The following is a 21690-nucleotide window of genomic DNA, read 5'->3' on the forward strand; positions in this document are numbered from 1 at the left end:
TGGACGGACGCTCTAGAGCTTGAAGCAGGCCGGGATCGGTCCCTCTCGCCGGGGAGTGAGGCGCCTGACGGCTGGGTTATGTATTTCGATGGTGCCTTCGCGCGCCAAGGCGCGGGGGCTAGAGCAGTGCTCATCTCACCCACTCAGGACAGGCTCTACTACACCGTGCAGCTCTGCTTCCAGCAGGGCGAGAAGATCTCCAACAACATAGCAGAATACGAAGGCCTCATAGCTGGCCTGAAGGCTGCGGTGGCCCTGGGGGTCAAGATCCTCACCATCAAGGGTGACTCGCAGCTCCTCGTCAACTTCTCCAACAAGGTATACGAGCCGAGGGACGAACACATGGAGGCATACCTCCCGGAGGTGCGCAAGATGGAGAAGCAGTTCCTGGGCCTGGAGTTGCAGCACGTGCCCCGTGGCACCAACAAGGAGGCCGATGACATCGCCAAGAGAGCATCCAAGCGACTGCCCCAAGAGCCTGGCGTCTTCGAGGAGCGGCTCTTCAAGCCGTCGGCAACACCACCACTTTCAAGAATGGCGCTACCTCGGGAAGAGCTCCCACAACCACCTGCCATGGGAGCCCCGGCCTGTGGCCTGACCTCGAGAGCGCGTCTGCTCTTGGCGCTCGAGCCTTAGGAGGGATGCTGTTCCAAGGAATTCAAGGAATACCTGACGCAAGGGACGCTGCCGGAGAAGGAGGACGCAGAGCGTGTGGCCCGACAAGCCACGACATACTGCATCCAGGACGATGAGTTATACAGGAAGCAGCCAAATGACGTTTCCCTGCGTTGCATCTCCAGGGAACAGGGGAAAGAGCTGCTAGCTGACATACACGGTGGAGATTGCAGGAACCACTCGTCGTCACGGACCCTCGTCGGCAAGGCATTCCGCAGCGGATTCTAGTGGCCTACGGCGCTCAACGACGCGACTGAGCTGGTGAAGTCCTGCGAGGCCTGCCAATTCCACGCCAAGCAGATCCAGCAGCCAACTCAGGGCCTCCAGACCATCCCACTCTCGTGGCCATTCACAGTCTAGGGACAGGATATCTTGGGCCCGTTCCCTCGAGCGCCTGGGGGCTACCGTTACCTCTATGTTGCCATCGACAAGTTCACCGAGTGGGCAGAGGTAGAAGCCGTCCGCACCATCCCAGCTGTCTCCGCGGTCAAGTTCATCAATGGTCTCGTGAGCCGTTTTGGGGTCCCAAACTGCATCATCACCGATAACGGCTCGCAGTCCACTAGTTATCTCTTCAAAACGTATTGTGCTAACCTTGGAACGCAGATCTGCTACGCTTCAGTGGCGCACCCCTGGAGCAATGGTCAGGCCGAACGCGCCAACGCAGAGGTCCTGAGAGGCCTCAAGACCAGGACCTTCAAGAAGAAGCTCGAAGCCTGTGGCAGGGGCTGGCACGACGAGCTCCAGTCCGTGTTGTGGTCCATCCGCACGACCGCCACCAAGCCAACGGGCGAGACCCCATTCTTCCTCGTCTACGGAGCAGAAGCGGTTCTCCCTCACGAGGTCAAGCATCGCTCCGCACGGGTCCTGGCGTTTGATGAGACATAGCAGGACGCCACACGGGGGATGGACCTCGTGCTGGGGGAGGAACGCCACCGTGAAGCTATGCTACGGGCGGCAAGATACCAGCAGGAGCTGCGGCGGTATCACTGTCGCAGCGTCCACTCCAGGATGCTCAAGGTAGGTGACCTCATCCTAAGGCGGGAGCTCTCCAGGGAAGGGCTGCATAAGCTCTCACCCATGTGGGAGGGACCGTTCAAGGTCTTCCACGTCTCGAGGCCTGGCGCTGTGCGCCTGGAGACGCAGGACAGGGTACCCATCCAGAACGCCTGGAACATCCAGCACCTCCGGAAGTTCTACCCATGAAGAAAGGCCCAGCGCCTGTGAAGATGGCCCAGTGCCTGTGAAGGTCTCCATTCGTGACACTCTCACGTAATAATGAGTGGGGCTGTACACGCCCCAGAGTCTCAGGAGTGCCGCCCTCGGGCCTCGGGGGCTCCCTCCCACGTCCTAGTGGCAGCACTTAGCTCCGCGCTGGTGAGAAGACATGAAGACTAGACTAGGTGCCGGACGCGGCTTTTCATTTGCTTCCCGTAGTTGGCTCGCCCCTCTTTAATTGAAGTTTGCTTTTGGTGTTCTTTGCCGGTTTGGTTCCATCGCCTTCTGCCTCCACTTCTGTTTAGCCTGTACTCTCTCTCGCATACCTCGCGAGGGGGCAGAACAGGCGCCCTCGTGAGCATTCTCTTTTTCTGTTTTTCGCGAGGCACCCTCGTTCGAGCCCGCAAGCTGGCGCACCTCTCTCAATCCATGCCCCTCGGGTACCGCGATACGAAGTGCTGGGTCATGGCCAGTGGCGCATGTGACCAGGACTCGGGGAAATAATGGTCTCCTAACAAGTTTTTGCAGTTCCTAGGCGCCTGCCAGGCCAAGGAGGCCTCGCCAGGCACGGAGAAGCAGGCACCTCGCGAGGTGGGGACTACTTTGAGCGCGCCAAGCTAAGTTATTCCCACGCGCCTACATAAAACGCCGATGCTGCGACACAACACAAGAACGATAAACATAGCATAATAACTAGGAAATCATAGTTTGTTACACGCCCCTGTGGGGCCCCATACTTGTCTCTCTCTTAATGCAGGAAGGAAAGGAAGAACAAAACAAAAGTGGCGAGCGCCCCCACAGCGGTCCGCGAGGGCGGGTCCTTGGCACCGTCCCGAGCTCAGTCGGACCCCTCCTCACGCTTCACGGGGGCGCGGCAACGAGACATCCCACTGCAGCCCTCGAAGCGGGCGCGGCGACGTGGTGGCTGGTTGTAACCGCCGCTGCTGGAGCTGTCACCGGAGGAAGAGCCGCCATAGCTGGACGAGATGCGGTCGGCACCAAGGGCGGGTTCGCCTTCACCCTCATCACGACCGTCGCCAAGGCCGAGCACCTCGTCGCCGTTGTTGACCTCGGGGGAGCACCCGACGCAGCAACCATCTTCCCCAAACACCCTCACATAGAGGGTCGCATCGCCGTCGTACTTCAAGTGGAGGGTGCATCGCCTGCCCAGGTCGCGCGCGCGGGCAAACGTCTACCAACCGCGGGCCAGGCCTGTGTTGCCCGCGACGGAGACCTCAACCGTGACCCAGGAAGCTCTGCTGCAGCAGCCGTCTGCCTGCAGCCAGAGCCCGCCTGGACCTGCGGCCGGCAGCTCATCGGTGAAGAAGCGCGGGAGCTGAAGCCAGTTGCCGGCCGGGTTCTCCGACCACACGACGAACTCCGACAGCACCTCTGCCAAGTGGAAGCGCGGCCGGGGAGGCCGCGTGACCACGACACGCCTCCCTTCGCCGACAGGGCTGTCATGACTAGGGTGACCCCCACCGCATGAAGAGGAACCTGAGCGGCCGCGAGGGGCCACGGCAGGGGTCACGGTGTGCTTGCGGGGGCGACCGCGCCCCCTATTGGGCGGCGGCGAACCGGGACCCTCTAGGCGGGCCTTCCCTTTCTCCGCGGCTGAAAACCTCTTCGCAGGCGCCATGGGTGTTGCTACTAGCAATGGAACGAGGGAGAAGAAGCGAGCGGAGCAGGAAGAGATGGGCAACGGGGTATCCGCCCCCCATCCTCATTTATAGTAGAAGAAGGCCAACTGGCGACCCCCACGATCACAGGTAATGATGGTTTTCCTTGCATGTAGCAGGGACTCGTCAAGTTGGGCAGTTGCCGAGGCAGCATGGGGAAGCGGAGACGCCCACGACCCATCAACCACCGTGTGTCGACCAAGGCCGCAGGCTGTTGGGGTCCGCGGCGCTCCGCCCTTGCCCTTTGGCTTCACCTGGAAGCCAAGTCCAACCGCGCCTTAGGCCCGGGGGCTACTGTCGGCGTCCTGGGAACGGGGGTCCCCAGACTTGTCTGCCTGCGGCCCGCGCCGTGGCTCTTCAAGCGGCCTAGTACGGCCTGTCTTCACCGGCAAACATTCAAGACCCTCGCGAGGGGCCAAGCCTCGCGAGGCGGACGACATAAGACCTCCTCAGGAGCGGCCTCACCAGGCTGGCTCGCGAGGGGCGGAGAGATCAAGGCAAGGGGTACCTCGTGAGGTTCCCGTGATGCAAGCTGTGAGGATCGAGATCAGGCGGGTGCCAGCGAGCGCAGCATCTTTGTTTCCTCTTTGGTGCTAAGAAGGCAAGCGCAGGCGAGGAGTACCGAGGCATGAGGCAAAGGTTTCCATATCGGTGCAACGATACCAAGACCAGCAGGACGGCAGGACGGAGGTCACTGTGGAGCCCAAGGCGGCGTCACCACCAGAGCCTTTGGCAGGCGAAGACCACCTTTAATCAGGATAGCTTGTACTAGCTGTCCCCTTTCAAATTGGACGTTGTGGCATCCCTTCCTGCTCAATATTTGGGGAGAGGACCAAGGCCTCTATAAATAGGACTAGCCACCATAGTAGGAGGTGACAGGTCCTGAGCTGATCCTAGCCACACACATCCACCAAGCACAAGAAGACCTCTCATCAAGAGGCTGTTCTTCCCTTGTACTGTTCATCCTCAGCCTGAGAGGCAATCCACCACCGCCACACTTGAGTAGGGTATTACACCACAACGGTGGCCCAAACCAGTATAAATCTTGTGTCCCTTGTGTTGTGAGTTCGCCGAGCTTAGATTTGAGATCGCGGTGAGGGTGAGGGCGTGATTTGATAGGGAGAGATCTTCAAGCGCACCCCAGTGTTCGAACCTCAAGGGTTTTGCCGGAACCCGAAATCTGACAGGTTGTTTGAGTTCATCGCCCACGGTGCTGTCTGAGTAACCGTTTGCAATAGAAAACCCCAATAAGCAGGGTAATTAGCCTATTATTGATAATCCATGTACTCATCAAACTGATATTTCTTATAAAACACGCCAGATATTTCATATCCTTATAAAAGCAACCAGGATTTCATAATCGAATTACATCAGATAGCTTTGGCACTCAGTTACGCCATTACACAACAGCACCAAGTTTCACATGCAGCATCAAAAACCTTTGGAAAGTAGCATCATACACGGTAAATAGACGGATGAATCTCATCCGGGAAACAGCAGAAGCGGAATGCAAATATTGAACCTTCAGTGATGTTGAATGTCCTTGCAACTTTAGGCCAGTGGCTATGGATAATTGCCCGCCCAACCTTCGTCCTCTTCAGCAAGACTTCAATATTGTACCGTGGGTGTTGAATGAATACCTTCCTCGCCTCTTAACCATGTAGGTGGTTTGAGAGGTAATCATCGGTGAACTACTTTGAAAAGTACTGAAAACAAAGCTATGCATAAATCGCTGTTGTAAATTTTGAAATGGCGCAAGGGGTAAAAAAAGGTAAAAGAGTTGGTACCATCCTATAGTTGACTGATGTCTTCTTCGTTGTGCAAACAAAGATCTTGCTGTTATTCGTCGCAAGTTTCTTCATTCTAACAATCTTTCTGAGTTTCTTGACTTGACTGATATTCATGGACATCTCATTTACCCATATGCAAAATGGGTCGAACAGTGGGTCTAATCCTCTGACAGCAGGACCTACATGTGCAAGACCAAATTGTAAGAAACCTAAATATTAGAATGATTCCTGCAACTGCACAATAAGGTGCTATTAGCCAAAGGACCCTGCTTGAACAAACCTCGATGGTAAACCGCAGTGTCTCCCATTGTTTCCCTGCAACACACATAAGGAAGATCACGATCAGGTTAACTGAGAGTTGCCATAGTATTAGTAGAATATGTATTGAGTACAGCCAAATTCGATTGGTGTCACATGCATAACAATACAAAATTGTACCCACAGCAAATGAAAAATCAAATTGCAGAACTGAACCAAACAGTTAAATGGATAGCAGACCAAATGAACCAAAATAGTTAACTCAGCACGACATTGCAGAATAGAAACATGTACTAGAAGATAAGACAGTTAACAAAACAAAGAATGCTTGAGAACAGTACTACGAGATGTAGCAATTGTTGGACCGAAGTGTTAACTGAACATTACATTTCAGAGGACCAAACCATTAACTGAACATCAGATTGCATATTAACATTACAAAGGACAAATCACTAGAAGGCACTGGCGGTGGCCTCGAGACAACATCACGAACTGTATTTTAAAGTACACAACCGCGCGGCAATGTCGACGGCGGCCTCGAAGACGAGGTGCTCCTCCAAGATCTGGCGGTCGACATGCATGTCAGCCATAGCAACCTCGTTGGCGCGTGCGGCCGCATGCTACTCAGCTTAATTGGAGGAGGGGGGCAGTGATTTCGGTGGAAGGTGTCGCTACGTTAGTCGGGGCATGTGGGACGGGAAAGGAGGAGGATGGTGTGGGTGGGGTGTGGATTACCTGACCATATCGATGAGGCCGTGCAGCAAGAAAAAGGGTTGGCGGCGAGGAGGCCGCGCAGCAAGAAGAAGGGTCGCCGGCGAGGAGGCGGCGCTGCAAGAAGAAGGGTAGCTGTCAAGGAGGCGGCGCTGCAGGAAGAAGGGTCGCCGGCGAGGAGACTGAGCTGCCAGTAAGCAGAAGTAAAGGTTTGAACTTGGAAAGCAAGGAGGAGCAGTGGAAATGTGGCTTTTGGTAGGAGGGAGGGGCCGAGGAGATAGATATTTCCGCGGTGGCAAAAAACTTTCGCTCGGTGCCGCGAGAAACTGGCACGCAAGTGTGGTTCAAGCAGGGGCGGTGGACTATAGACGACGAAGCTTCCTGCGTAAGCCAGACAAGACGGTGCACCAAAATATTTTATATTGCATCCCACACGATTCTTTCTAGTAAACTGTTTGTGGTATACCTGATTTTTTTCATTATGTTTTGAAAGACAAAATGGTGTTATGGAGGGAAAGGATGGTGTTTGAATTGCTAGAACATTTACGTACAGTGAACACGCAAGTAGTACATGACTGTCGTGTTTAAATTTGGAATTATTCCAGGTTCGTTTGGCATTTTTATGCATTAATTGAGTTTCTAGGCATTTAATGTGCATAATTCAAATTTGAACTACAAGCACATGCTCCAATGCACCAAAGATTGTTGAAAAAACACATGTGTGTCATTGGGTGATTTTATTGTTGAAAAAACATCTGGGTGCATGGCTCAGCCCGAATGATTGAGAAACTTGGTTTTTTTATTCCTGTAAATCCAAAACACAGCTGAAAATCATGAAACTTGGCATGGTGTCATGACATGGCACCAACATGCTGCAGTAATTTTTTTGGCCGAATTGGGACAAGCTTTGGTGTAAGCTTCTTGCAAAGTGGAGCTTCCCTCAAGAAGGCTCCTGGTTCCGAGAGGGAACGTGTCACCACCGTGGGCGAAACGACATACGTACACTGCCTTCTCCCGCCTTAATTTTGTACACACGCAGATTAGACCAAATAGAAGTATCGTGCTAAATTTTGGAATTATTCCGTGTTCGTTTGGCCTTTTTTATACATTAATTGAGTTTCTGGGCATTTAATGTGCATAATTCAAATTTGAACGACAAGCACGTGCTCCAGTTCACCAAAGTTGTTTGAAAAATCACATGTGTCTCCTTGGGTGAATTTCTAGGTCCCATGCAAGAGAAGGGAGTGAAATTCAAACATCTGGGCGTCGTGGCTCGGCCGGAAAGATTGAGAAACTTGGTTTTTTAATTCCTGTAAATCCAAAACACGCCTGAAAATCATGAAACTTGGCATGGTCTCATGACATGGCACGAACATGCTGGGGTAATTTTGTTGGCCGAATTCGGACAAGCTTTGGTGTAAGCTTCTTGCAAACAAGAGCTTCCCTCAAGAAGGCTCGTGCTTCCGAGAGGGAACGTGTCATCACCGTGTGTGAAACGACAAACGTACACTGCCTTCAACCGCCTTAATTTTTTTGCACATCCAAATTAGACCAAATAGAAGTACCGTCCTAAATTTTGGAATTATTTTGGGCTCGTTTCGCCTTTTTATACTTTAATTGAGTTTCTGGGCATTTAATGTGCATAATTCAAATTTGAACTACAAGCACATGCTCTAGTGCACGAAAGTTGTTTGAAAAATGACATGTGTGTCCTTGGGTGAATTTCTAGGTCCAATGCCAGAGATGGGAGTGCAATTCAAACATCTGGGCGTCGTGGCTCGGCCAGAAAGATTGAGAAACTTTGTCTTTAAATTCCTGTATTTCCAAAACACGCCTGAAAATCATGAAACTTGGCATGGTGTCATAACATGGCACCAACATGTTGCGGTAATTTTTTTGGCCGAATTGGGACAAGCTTTGGTGTAAGCTTCTTGCAAACCGGAGCTTCGCTCAAGAAGGCTCGTGGTTCTGAGAGGGAACGTGTCACCTCCGTGTGCGAAACGACTTACGTACACTGCCTTCTCCCGCCTTATTTTTTTACACAACTAGATTAGACCAAATAGAAGTACCGTGCTAAATTTTGGAATTATTCCGGGCTCGTTTTGCCTTTTTTATACATTAATTGAGTTTCTAGGCATTTAATGTGCATAATTCAAATTTGAACTACAAGCACATGCTCTAGTGCACCTAAGTTGTTTGAAAAATCACATGTGTGTCCTTGGGTGCATTTCTAGGTCCCATGCAAGAGATGGGAGTGAAATTCAAACATCTAGGCGTTGTGGCTCGGCCGGAAAGATTGAGAAACTTGGTTTTTTAATGCCTGTATTTCCAAAACACGCCTGAAAATCATGAAACTTGGCATGGTGTCATGACATGGCACCAACATGCTGCGGTAATATTTTTGGCCGAATTGGGACAAGCTTTGGTCTAAGCTTCTTCCGAACCGGAGCTTCCCTCTAGAAGGCTCGTGGTTTCGAGAGGGAACGTGTCACCTCCGTGTGCGAAACGACATACCTACCTGCCTTCTCCCGCCTTATTTCTTTTACACACGCAGATTAGACCATATAGAAGTACCGTGCTAAATTTTGGAATTATTCCGGGCTCATTTCGCCTTTTTTATTCATTAATTGAGTTTCTGTGCATTTAATGTGCATAATTCAAATTTGAACTACAAGCACATGCTCTAGTGCACAAAAGTTGTTTGAAAAATCACATGTGTGTACTTCGGTGAATTTCTAGGTCCCATGCAAGACATGGGAGTGAAATTCAAACATGTGGGCGTCGTGGCTTGGCCGGAAATATTGAGAAACTTGGTTTTTAATTACTGTAATTCCAAAACACGCTTGAAAATCATGAAACTTGGCATGGTGTCATGACATGGCACCAACATGTTGCGGTAATTTTTTTGGCCGAATTGAGACAAGCTTTGGTGTAAGCTTCTTGCAAACCGGAGCTTCGCTGAAGAAGGCTCGTGGTTCTGAGAGGGAACGTGTCACCTACGTGTGCGAAACGACTTACGTACACTGCCTTCTCCCGCCTTATTTTTTTACACAACCAGATTAGACCAAATAGAAGTACGTGCTAAATTTTGGAATTATTCCGGGCTCGTTTTGCCTTTTTTATACATTAATTGAGTTTCTGGGCTTTTAATGTGCATAATTCAAATTTGAACTACAAGCACATGCTCCAGTGCACCTAAGTTGTTTGAAAAATCACATGTGTGTCCTTGGGTGAATTTCTAGGTCCCATGCAAGAGATGGGAGTGAAATTCAAACATCTGGGCATTGTGGCTCAGCCGGAAAGATTGAGAAACTTGGTTTTTTAATCCCTGTAATTCCAAAACACGCCTGAAAATCATGAAACTTGGCATGGTGTCATGACATGGCACCAACATGCTGCGGTAATATTTTTGGCCGAATTGGGACAAGCTTTGGTCTAAGCTTCTTCCGAACCGGAGCTTCCCTCAAGAAGGCTCTTGGTTCCGAGAGGGAACGTGTCACCTCCGTGTGCAAAACGACATACCTACACTGCCTTCTCCTGCCTTATTTCTTTTACACAGCCAGATTAGACCATATAGAAGTACCGTGCTAAATTTTGGAATTATTCCGGGCTCGTTTCACCTTTTTTATTCATTAATTGAGTTCCTGTGCATTTAATGTGCATAATTCAAATTTGACAAGCACATGCTCCAGTGCACCAAAGTTGTTTGAAAAATCACATGTGTGTCCTTCGGTGAATTTCTAGGTCCCATGCAAGACATGGGAGTGAAATTCAAACATGTGGGCGTCGTGGCTTGGCCGGAAATATTGAGAAACTTGGTTTTTAATTACTGTAATTCCAAAACACGCTTGAAAATCATGAAACTTGGCATGGTGTCATGACATGGCACCAACAGGCTGCGGTAATATTTTTGGCCGAATTCGGACAAGCTTTGGTGTAAGCTTCTTGCAAACCGGAGCTTCGCTGAAGAAGGCTCGTGGTTCTGAGAGGGAACGTGTCACCTACGTGTGCGAAACGACTTACGTACACTGCCTTCTCCCGCCTTATTTTTTTACACAACCAGATTAGACCAAATAGAAGTACGTGCTAAATTTTGGAATTATTCCGGGCTCGTTTTGCCTTTTTTATACATTAATTGAGTTTCTGGGCTTTTAATGTGCATAATTCAAATTTGAACTACAAGCACATGCTCCAGTGCACCTAAGTTGTTTGAAAAATCACATGTGTGTCCTTGGGTGAATTTCTAGGTCCCATGCAAGAGATGGGAGTGAAATTCAAACATCTGGGCATTGTGGCTCCCCGGAAAGATTGAGAAACTTGGTTTTTTAATCCCTGTAATTCCAAAACACGCCTGAAAATCATGAAACTTGGCATGGTGTCATGACATGGCACCAACATGCTGCGGTAATATTTTTGGCCGAATTGGGACAAGCTTTGGTCTAAGCTTCTTCCGAACCGGAGCTTCCCTCAAGAAGGCTCGTGGTTCCGAGAGGGAACGTGTCACCTCCGTGTGCAAAACGACATACCTACACTGCCTTCTCCTGCCTTATTTCTTTTACACAGCCAGATTAGACCATATAGAAGTACCGTGCTAAATTTTGGAATTATTCCGGGCTCGTTTCACCTTTTTTATTCATTAATTGAGTTCCTGTGCATTTAATGTGCATAATTCAAATTTGACAAGCACATGCTCCAGTGCACCAAAGTTGTTTGAAAAATCACATGTGTGTCCTTCGGTGAATTTTTGGGTCCCATGCAAGACATGGGAGTGAAATTCAAACATCTGGGCGTCGTGGCTTGGCCGGAAATATTGAGAAACTTGGTTTTTAATTACTGTAATTCCAAAACACGCTTGAAAATCATGAAACTTGGCATGGTGTCATGACATGGCACCAACAGGCTGCGGTAATATTTTTGGCCGAATTCGGACAAGCTTTGGTGTAAGCTTCTTGCAAACCGGAGCTTCGCTGAAGAAGGCTCGTGGTTCTGAGAGGGAACGTGTCACCTACGTGTGCGAAACGACTTACGTACACTGCCTTCTCCCGCCTTATTTTTTTACACAACCAGATTAGACCAAATAGAAGTACGTGCTAAATTTTGGAATTATTCCGGGCTCGTTTTGCCTTTTTTATACATTAATTGAGTTTCTGGGCTTTTAATGTGCATAATTCAAATTTGAACTACAAGCACATGCTCCAGTGCACCTAAGTTGTTTGAAAAATCACATGTGTGTCCTTGGGTGAATTTCTAGGTCCCATGCAAGAGATGGGAGTGAAATTCAAACATCTGGGCATTGTGGCTCCCCGGAAAGATTGAGAAACTTGGTTTTTTAATCCCTGTAATTCCAAAACACGCCTGAAAATCATGAAACTTGGCATGGTGTCATGACATGGCACCAACATGCTGCGGTAATATTTTTGGCCGAATTGGGACAAGCTTTGGTCTAAGCTTCTTCCGAACCGGAGCTTCCCTCAAGAAGGCTCGTGGTTCCGAGAGGGAACGTGTCACCTCCGTGTGCAAAACGACATACCTACACTGCCTTCTCCTGCCTTATTTCTTTTACACAGCCAGATTAGACCATATAGAAGTACCGTGCTAAATTTTGGAATTATTCCGGGCTCGTTTCACCTTTTTTATTCATTAATTGAGTTCCTGTGCATTTAATGTGCATAATTCAAATTTGACAAGCACATGCTCCAGTGCACCAAAGTTGTTTGAAAAATCACATGTGTGTCCTTCGGTGAATTTTTGGGTCCCATGCAAGACATGGGAGTGAAATTCAAACATCTGGGCGTCGTGGCTTGGCCGGAAATATTGAGAAACTTGGTTTTTTAATTACTGTAATTCCAAAACACGCCTGAAAATCATGAAACTTGGCATGGTGTCATGACATGGCACCAACAGGCTGTGGTAATATTTTTGGCCGAATTCGGACAAGCTTTGGTGTAAGCTTCTTGCAAACTGGAGCTTCCCTCATGAAGGCTCGTGGTTCCGAGAGGGAACGTGTCACCTCCGTGTGCGAAACGACATACCTACACTGCCTTCTCCCACCTTATTTCTTTTACACACGCAGATTAGACCATATAGAAGTACCGTGCTAAATTTTGGAATTATTCTGGGCTCGTTTCGCCTTTTTATACTTTAATTGAGTTTCTGGGCATTTAATGTGCATAATTCAAATTTGAACTACAAGCACATGCTCCAGTGCACCAAAGTTGTTTGAAAAATCACATGTGTTTCCTTCGGTGAATTTCTGGGTCCCATGCAAGACATGGGAGTGAAATTCAAATATCTGGGCGTCGTGGCTTGGCCGGAAATATTGAGAAACTTGGTTTTTTAATTACTGTAATTCCAAAACACGCCTGAAAATCAGGAAACTTGGCATGGTGTCATGACATGGCACCAACATGCTGCGGTAATATTTTTGGCCGAATTCGGACAAGCTTTGGTGTAAGCTTCTTGCAAACCGGAGGTTCCCTCATGAAGGCTCGTGGTTCCGAGAGGGAACGTGTCACCTCCATGTGCGAAACGATATATGTACACTGCCTTCTCCCGCCTTATTTTTTTTACACAGCCAGATTAGACCAAATAGAAGTACCGTGCTAAATTTTGGAATTATTCCGAGTTTGTTTGGCCTTTTTATACATTAATTGAGTTTTTGGGCATTTAATGTGCATAATTCAAATTTGAACTACAAGCACATGCTCCAGTGCACCAAAGTTGTTTGAAAAATCACATGTGTGTCCTTGGGTGAATTTGTAGGTTCCATGCAAGAGATGGGAGTGAAATTCAAACATTTGGGCATCATGGCTCGGCCGGAAAGATTGAGAAACTTGGTTTTTTAATTCCTGTAATTCCAAAACACGCCTGAAAATCATGAAACTTGGCATGGTCTCATGATATGGCACCAACATGCTGTGGTAATTTTTCTGTCCGATTTATGAAGACCCACACATTAACAATCAACAAAGTCATTTTGGAACAAGTGTTGTCACGTTACAAATCGGAAACACAAGTATTATTGAAACCATGGGCGCTCGACTTACCAATTACGTGCGGCCACGCGTCCCCTTTTTTATTGGCTAGGAGGTGCCGTGCGAGGTAGCTATTTGAGTACGGGAGGCATGCGATCAGACCCCTGCACGTGCTCATCGGGAGGAGGGCCCTTTGACCGCTACCCGCCGCGCACCTCCCTCCCAACGTTTCCATTAATGGTGCCTAAGCACCTGTTCTACGGCGTGGCTATATCTCTCACTGGACTGATATTTAAGAGAGAAAAATGAAAATCTGAAAAGAAAGTTTTGCACGGATCTTGATGTAAGATCCGACGGACCTATATAGCATCGACTGCGACTTATAGCAAGCATGATGAATATAAGGACGATGACAGTGGATAATAATTGTCTTACATATTTAGAAACATAATTAAAAAAATCCACATGCGGCAACGCCCGAAATACACAAGGTCAAAATAAGAAGGAAGACAACGATCTGGCTCGCTGATCTCTACTTTCTTGATGCGTTGTTGCAGGCTGCGGGAACTAGTCTCCGCAGCGAGCGGCGACGAGCTCTTTCTTGTCCTCAAGATGCTGCTTGAGAGCATCCACGGATTCCTCCACCAGCTTTCTCTGCTCGATGCGCAGCTTGTTATTCTCGTCCATAAGTTTCTCGACGATGACGCCGGTCCTCTTCAACAAGGCAATGGTCTGCTCCTGCTGCTCCGCACTTCCAACTATCTTCACCCTCTGCAGGTCGCGCTCGGCCCGGAGCTTCGCATTGCTCTCATTTACTTGCCGGATGACGTCAGTAGGCTCTTCAAACGAGGCTTGCAGGTCATCCTGCAACCTCGCCCACTTGGAGATCTGATCCATCTGCCTATGGACGAGGGCACACATGCGCCTGTAAAAGTCCTCGCCTGCCCGCGAGGCATTTTCCCCGGCCGCCATGGCAAGGGAGGACATCTTTGCTGCATTCGTGGCACGGTGGGACATCTCTTCTGCTTCTACGGTGCGGCCGGGTCAGTCTGCTGCATCGACGGCACGACGGGTCCTCGGTGCTGCTTCAGCGGCGCAGCGGGACCTCTCTGCTGCTACGGCCGTGCGGCGGGACATGTTGGCTACTATCGCGGCAAGGCAGGACATCTCTTGTGCTCCCGCTTCCAGGCTCGCCTCTCCCTGGTCGCAATCTCTCAACCCAGAACTCACGCTGGCCATGGCGGACGCAAGGGAACGATGATGAATGACTTGTTTGTTTTTGAATTTTTGTGGATGAGGAGTTGAGGAGGAATGTGCAGTCATCTTGGAGTAGTAGTATTTATAACCGCGTAGTAATACACTCCTAAGTGGGAAACCGTTTAGGTTTTGATCGGTGTGAACAGGTTTGCAATTTGGAATGTGACGAGACGCATGCTCAAAATTTACTGACGGTTATAAGTGCGGCACTATTCCCGGAAGGCGTAACATGGGCACGTACGCCTTCTCGACCGCGTACGTGGCGTTTGCACCATAGGGTGCACCGGAATAGGCAATGTCAGCACACGTCTTTTAATTAGAATGCGTGTGCCCGTCTAGCGCACACACGTTGATCTATCTAACTGTTTTAGTTTGTTGTGGCTAATCGCAAATAGTTCATCCATGTGAAGTGTATGCCATCAATCGCAGACACTTTGATCTGGCTTACCTGTTTCTTTTCTATTGCCTAATCGCAAACAGTTAATCCTTCTGAAGCGTATGCCCTCAATCACACACACTTTGATCTGGCTGACCGTTTCTTTTGTGTCGCCTAATCACAAACAGTTCATCCGAGTGAACCATATGTTGTATATCGCACACACCTTCATCTGGCTGCCCATTTCTTTTGTGTTGCCTAATCACAAATAGTTCATCCGAGTGAACCGTATGCTCTATATCGCACACGCCTTCATCAGGCTGCCCGTTTCTTTTGTTCCGCCTCATCGCAAACAGTTCATTGGACTGAACCGTATGCCCTGGATCACACACTCAACTAAAATCTGAACCGTGTTTGATGCATCCTCCATCGCAAATGTTTTCACCTTTTTTGACGGTTTTCATACAGCACCGTTTGCGATTCTGGCATCGCACAAAGTTTCTCGAAGGGTCTCTGATCGTAGTGTCGCGTTAGCAGCATCCTGTAGTAGCGAAGACACCTTATGCAAGATATGTGCAACCAATAAAACCTTGCCAAATTAGAACATGCACCTTATTGGGTGAACAGGATAGGCCATCTGCCTTTGACTCCTTGAGCTCAGAATAGTCATTAGGATCATATTCTGAATACGAATCTATAGGTCGGGAGCATGTGGGTTTCATTGCATCCACAATGGACCTCAATCCCTTGATGCCAAGTTTGTTACCCATTGAACTATTCCACAATATTCTTCTCATGTGCGCATTCTTATATTCATTGTGATTACGTACAATATCTGTAAAGCATGAAATCACAAATAGTAGTGAGATTACCTTTGTAATGCAGAGGATATTGTAATATAATAGAGCTCCCTGTAAACCCTTGTGTGCTATCACTGGATTCTGATGGGAGAGCCCATGTGTGCTGTAATATGGTGAGTAGATTAATATAATCTGGCACAACTACACAAAATATAGGCTCCCTGTTGGGGGCCCCAGATGTAAGGATAGCTGGCAGATGATAGGTTCATAATATACCATAGAAAGTTTATTACCAAACCATGATAACGAGAGCGCAAAGCCAGTAGGCAGTTCGTAGTGTAGATAATAGGGGTACACCATAACCACCATAAATAAATCGGGAAAGCGGAACTGGCTGGAAAACATAGGGTTTTGCCGCTACTAATATGCAGCCTATAGATCACCTACAGACCAGCTCTATTCATCTGAAGGCGCACAGCTGTTACTATCCGTTTTCTATCAAAGACCGCGCAGCTCCAACCATTACCGGGGTATTATGGCAGACCAACTTGAAGTGCGAAATCATTTAGCAGAACCGGCCCAATAGAGGTGTCGACTGCAGATGTCCCTGCTCCCCTTCCTGACAAGGAACATACTGTGCTTCCCATACAGAACACCGCACAGGCCACCGGCCGAACCACCGGCCCCCATCGTCTGTGTTCCTCTGCCGCCACCAGCCTCGCCCCCACACGCGTCGAGTTTTCTTCGTTCGGCGAGGCCCCACCGCCACCCCCCGCAGCCACCGTCCCCACCCGAGCCCCTTCTTTCGCACCGGTGAACTCCGGCGAGCTCTCAAAAATTGGCTGACCCAATTTTGAAATTTAGTCTACTGTCATTTAACTAGTGTGGAATATAAAAGGGGAAAACCATAAGCATTGCGAGTATAGTGTTGAGCGTGCCATGGCGGATCTGAAGGTGCAAACCAGACAAAGGCAACTTCGCAACCAATGTTTGCTTTCAATTAACAAGTAAGTGATGGACAAGAAATGAGAGTAAAGCAGTGGCGATCTATTTTCTTGCTGTGATAATAAGTTGAGTAGATACGAAAGAGTACCGCCTCCGGTGCGGTGCCATGTATGCATCTGCTGAGAATTTGACGGTGCTGCGGTAGCGATGGCTGTCGGCGGCGTGGAAACAGATCTAGGAGGGTAGACGGTGGTGGCAGGGCGCGGTGGACGAGACGGTCGTGGGAGCAGCACCGGCAAGGTGGACGACGGGATGCAAGGATCCCGGTCCGAAGCCATGGATGAGAGAGGTCGATCTCTTGTAAAGGCCGACAACGTCGGGGTATCAGCTCCGACATGGTGGTGGAGGACGACAGTGGATGGGGTGGCGGACGGAGGAGGCTGGGGTGGAGAGGGTGTTTTGGCGCCTGCGGAGTACGATTGGGGAAATGGATGGAGATAGGAAGGGGGAACCATGTCTTCAGGGCGCGCTTGTCACAAATGCAAGGAAATTGACAAACTTAGCCCCCGTTTAAAATTTCCTACATCACAACAATATTGGTCGGTTGAGGATAGGACGGTAATCTCGCATACACCGAATATTTGCCGACGAGAGTTTGTTTTTGGCGCCCACCGTGTATGAATCAGGGAGGGAGTCGATTTCGGTCGAGGAGACACGTTGTTTCAGTTTCATGTTCGTTTTAAATATTGAATTGAGGACCATGCATGTCTTACATTTTACTCCCTTCGTTCCTAAATATTAGTCTATTTAGAGATTTCAAGTGGACTGGCACATACGGATGTATATAGACATATTTTAGAGTGTAGATTCACTCATTTTGCTCCATATGTAGTCGCTTGTTGAAATCTCTAAAAGACTAATATTTAGGAACAGAAGGAGTATTTTTGAATTCATGTCATACATGCATGGTTTGGAAAAATAGATGCACTATACTTATTGGATTGTTGTTGTGTTCGTGTGTGGGTGTCATTTGCATTGAAAAACTTAGCAGGGATACAATGAAATGTGAAATCCACATTGAGATCACTATATCACAAACTCACTCTAATTCAACAACTCGTCATAAATCAATTACCACATTGAGATTAGTATTTACAAGGAAAATACGGGCATTGTAATACACATAGATTCGTTCGGCAACTTAAAAGGTTCCTTTCGTATTCTCGAATGGTAGGACCAAACGGCGTACCAGCCAGACCTTGGCTCGTGCTGATCCTAAAAAAATAAAAAAACCGGGCTCGTGTCCTTCTGGTGGCGTGCGTGGTACGCACATTAGGCAACCCCAACCAGTCGAGCCTCCGCGTTTCGAGTCGAAATATCTGGCGGCCAGAATTCCATCCCTAGAAAATTCCCCTCATGTCCCCGGTCCATAATGACTACCGATGAACAACGGAGGGATGCTTTAGTAACTAGACAACGTTGTGTTCAAAAAAAGTAACTAGACAATATTACCTACCGTGCCGAGCACGGTTCAATTCCCTCGGTCGCCGCTCGCCAAGGTCACCCGTCAACTGCATTGACTAGTAGTACTACTACTACTACACCAGGATGAGCACAAAATTGAGCCCGTTTGTTCATGCCTAGTACTTGAGTTAATATATCAGGCAATGCACTGTTACGGAGGGATTATCCTTTTGCTCTGCATATATAACTTGTCTGATGTCTAACTAAGCAAATTGTTTGACCAAATCCTTACTTAAGAAATACAACAGGACAGATGTATGGCTTGAAATTTTATTGCATGATGCAGGTTATGATATTGTTTCGAATCCTGGATCTTAAATTTTAGAAAATCCAAAAGTGACCATAAATTCTTGAAACTGAGCATGGTCCCGTGATATGGCACAAATATTACTTCGTAATTTTTTTCTTCAATTTGAGACAAGCTGCTTATGACAAGTTGCACAAATGAAGAGCCAAGGTATTTTGGAACAAAGACCTGTCATGTTAAGGCGAACGCTTTCACTATTGAAACCGTGGGCGTTTACATGCCGCCACGAGTCCCGCTTCTCATCGGCAGGTGCCGTCCGAGCAAGCGTGTGAGTCGACGGGAGGCGTGCGAGCAGACCGCTGCGCCGGCTGATAGGGAGGCGTGCGAGCAGACCGCTGTGCAGGCTCACCGGGAGGCGAGCTCTTTGACCAGGCTCCGCCGCCCACCTTCGTCCCAACTGCTCCCACTTTTAATGTTGCCGGCGCCGCAGTTTAAAATCAACCCCGCACTACCCGGTATCGCTACAATCTTCTCTCTTCCTCTCCGATTCTCCTGTCGTCTACCTCCAACCAGCCTGACCTATACGTATGCCATGCCGCATCACGATGGTCTGCCCTTAGTCTTCCAGTTTCCTGAGGAAGACACCCAACCGGAGTCTCAAGAACATAAGGCGCTTTGGGACGAGCTTGAACTGGCTTTGCGGGAAGGCGCCGCGCCTGTCCCCGCTCCCGTCTCCCTGACTGCGCCAGCGCCCATCCCCGTGGCATTGATGGGCTGGGTGCCGCACATTGTCGCCGAGCTTGATGCCACGGGGTTCCACGTGGTCCCCGCCGACTTTCACGCGCCCGTGCACCTGCCAGCGCATGCGCCTGCGCGTGCACTGACGTGCGTGCCCGTGCTGGTGCCCGTGCACACGAATGTCTCCGCCGCGCCGTTGACAGCGCCTGTCCCCGCACGGGTGCCAGGGCCCCCCTCAGCGGCATGGATGGCCGCCGTCGACCGCTTCCTTGCACCAACGCGAGTCGCCTCCTCCTGCCAGTTGACTCGCTCCTGGAGACCAAAGTCCAGAACATTGTGGCCTTCCTTGAAGCTAGGGCCAACGTCCAGGAGTACGCCAACAACGGCGCAAGATGCCGCCGTCGCCGTCGGTCAGTGGCCCGACGACACACAAAGCACGGTAGAGGAGCCGCTTCCCACCGCAAGACGCCCTCGCCGCCGCGTAATCTAAATTTGCCATGAAAAACGTTCAGATTTCCATGCTTAAAATCTGAATGTTTATCATTTCCGTTTATTTTAGATCAATCGTCGTATAATTTAAAGTTGGAGTCAGACTGAACGAAATATATTGTTTGATCGATTGAATGTTCTACTAGAGCCGTATCAAATTAAATATAAAACGTCATCAAGCCACATGTATTCCTTGTCATTTAGCGTGCATGTTAATTTCATGCCAAAAATAGTGCTAATCACATAATAACACGCAAATAATATCCAACTTAATATCCGCATGCACTTAATATACTTCCAAATTAACGTGCATTGCACGTAAACACTGACTAGTGCTGCTAGCACGTGAAACTGGTGCCGTAACTTATGAATGCGTCCAGATATGGTCAACGGCAACATCGCCCGCGAGTTCTTCGTGTATGCTCGTGCGTCTAAGAACAGAAGGGGAGGAGAGAGAGAGAGCACACATGGAACCCACCAGTAAGTGAAGGCGAATAGTACTAAAAATAATATTACATGTTATCAATTAAATAGGTTGTGGTAATATAAAAACATTATGTGAACAAAGGGAGGTACAACAAACATTGCTGTTCTACGTATGTTGCCTATTGACGTGCGGCTTGAAGGCCCTGGTCGCATGTTAGATCCTCGTCCTTTATTTTTTAATTTGTATATGGGTTCAAATTTGTTTCATGACATGTGGGCCCCTCGGTGTGTAGTTTGTAGCACTTTAATTTGTGGGTCCAAATTTGTTCCATTCCAAGTGGACTATCGGTGTGTAGTTTTGTAGCTTATTTATAATAATTAAAGAGAACAACAGAGTTTTTTGCAATAATACCATGGTGCGACGTTGAAGCCGAGAAAGGACGTGCGAGAGAGCGATGACCGAGCCATAGGGAAATCAACTAATGGAGTTGCGGGGGTTACAACGGTGTTTCGAGTAGTTGTGGGCCGAATGCTACGAAAATATAATCTAAACCGACCGGAATAAATGCCTACACAAATTAATCCAAGGTTGGAGTGCCCCTCGCAATGTAAATAGCTCCTGCTTTGCGAGGGATGGAGAGGTAGCTTTAATGTGTGGAAGATACGACGTGAGAAAGCGAGGTCAATCGAGAGACATATAGATAGAGAGACAAAGTGAGTGTGGTCCGACATTCATGGAACAAATATATATGCTCTGGAGAGATATTGTCCGATTGAGCTTTTGGCAAGGGTGTGAGGGCTGTAAGATAGAGCTTGAGAGATGATCCAGTCACAGACGTGTAGATATATTTTGTGCGTGGGATGAAGCAAGGTCGATCGATCACATAGGGTCGTCGTGTGATCGAAAGAGTGAGACGGGTTGGAGAGAGTGACCTAGATAGACAATGTGCGTGAGAGAGTATACAATGTGAATAAGTCGAATTGGGCTCAAACATGGTGATATATCGTTTTTGTCCGAGAAAGATCGAGGTCAATCGAGACATACAAAGAGAGAGAGAGACGGAGAGAGAGAGCGAGCGTGGCCTGCCATGAGGTCGAAAGAGTGGGGGCGGCTTCGATGGACTGACCTAGATAGACAATCTGTGTGAGAGAGTATAGAGTGTGTCGATCGAGGCCCGAATAGGGAGATATATCATTTGTGTGTGAAAGAAAACGAGGTTAAACGAGACTCGGATAAAGAGAGCGAGATTGAGCGAGTGTGGCCCGCCGAGCGGAAGAAAGAGTGAGACCGTCTCGAGGGAGTGACCTAGATAGACAACGTGCGTGCGTGCGCACGAGAGGTTGGGGGCTAGATAGGCAATGCATGTATTTAGCGCGAGAGGGTGAGAGGGAGAGGGAGAGAGAGAGCTCGGCATGGGGTGCAATGGTGGGTGTGTGAGGTAAATACATTTCATAACAGAGTGGAAAAAGGGGGTTGTGTAGTTGAGAGAGTTAGAGATCGAAACATGGAGAGAAAGAATGGATGTGTGTTGGAAACCAATAGCTTCCTAAGGTGGTTAGGAGAGGAAGATTGACCGATACAG

This window comes from Triticum aestivum, chromosome 3D (genome assembly GCF_018294505.1).
Source record: "Triticum aestivum cultivar Chinese Spring chromosome 3D, IWGSC CS RefSeq v2.1, whole genome shotgun sequence".
NCBI classification, from domain to species: Eukaryota; Viridiplantae; Streptophyta; class Magnoliopsida; order Poales; family Poaceae; genus Triticum; species Triticum aestivum.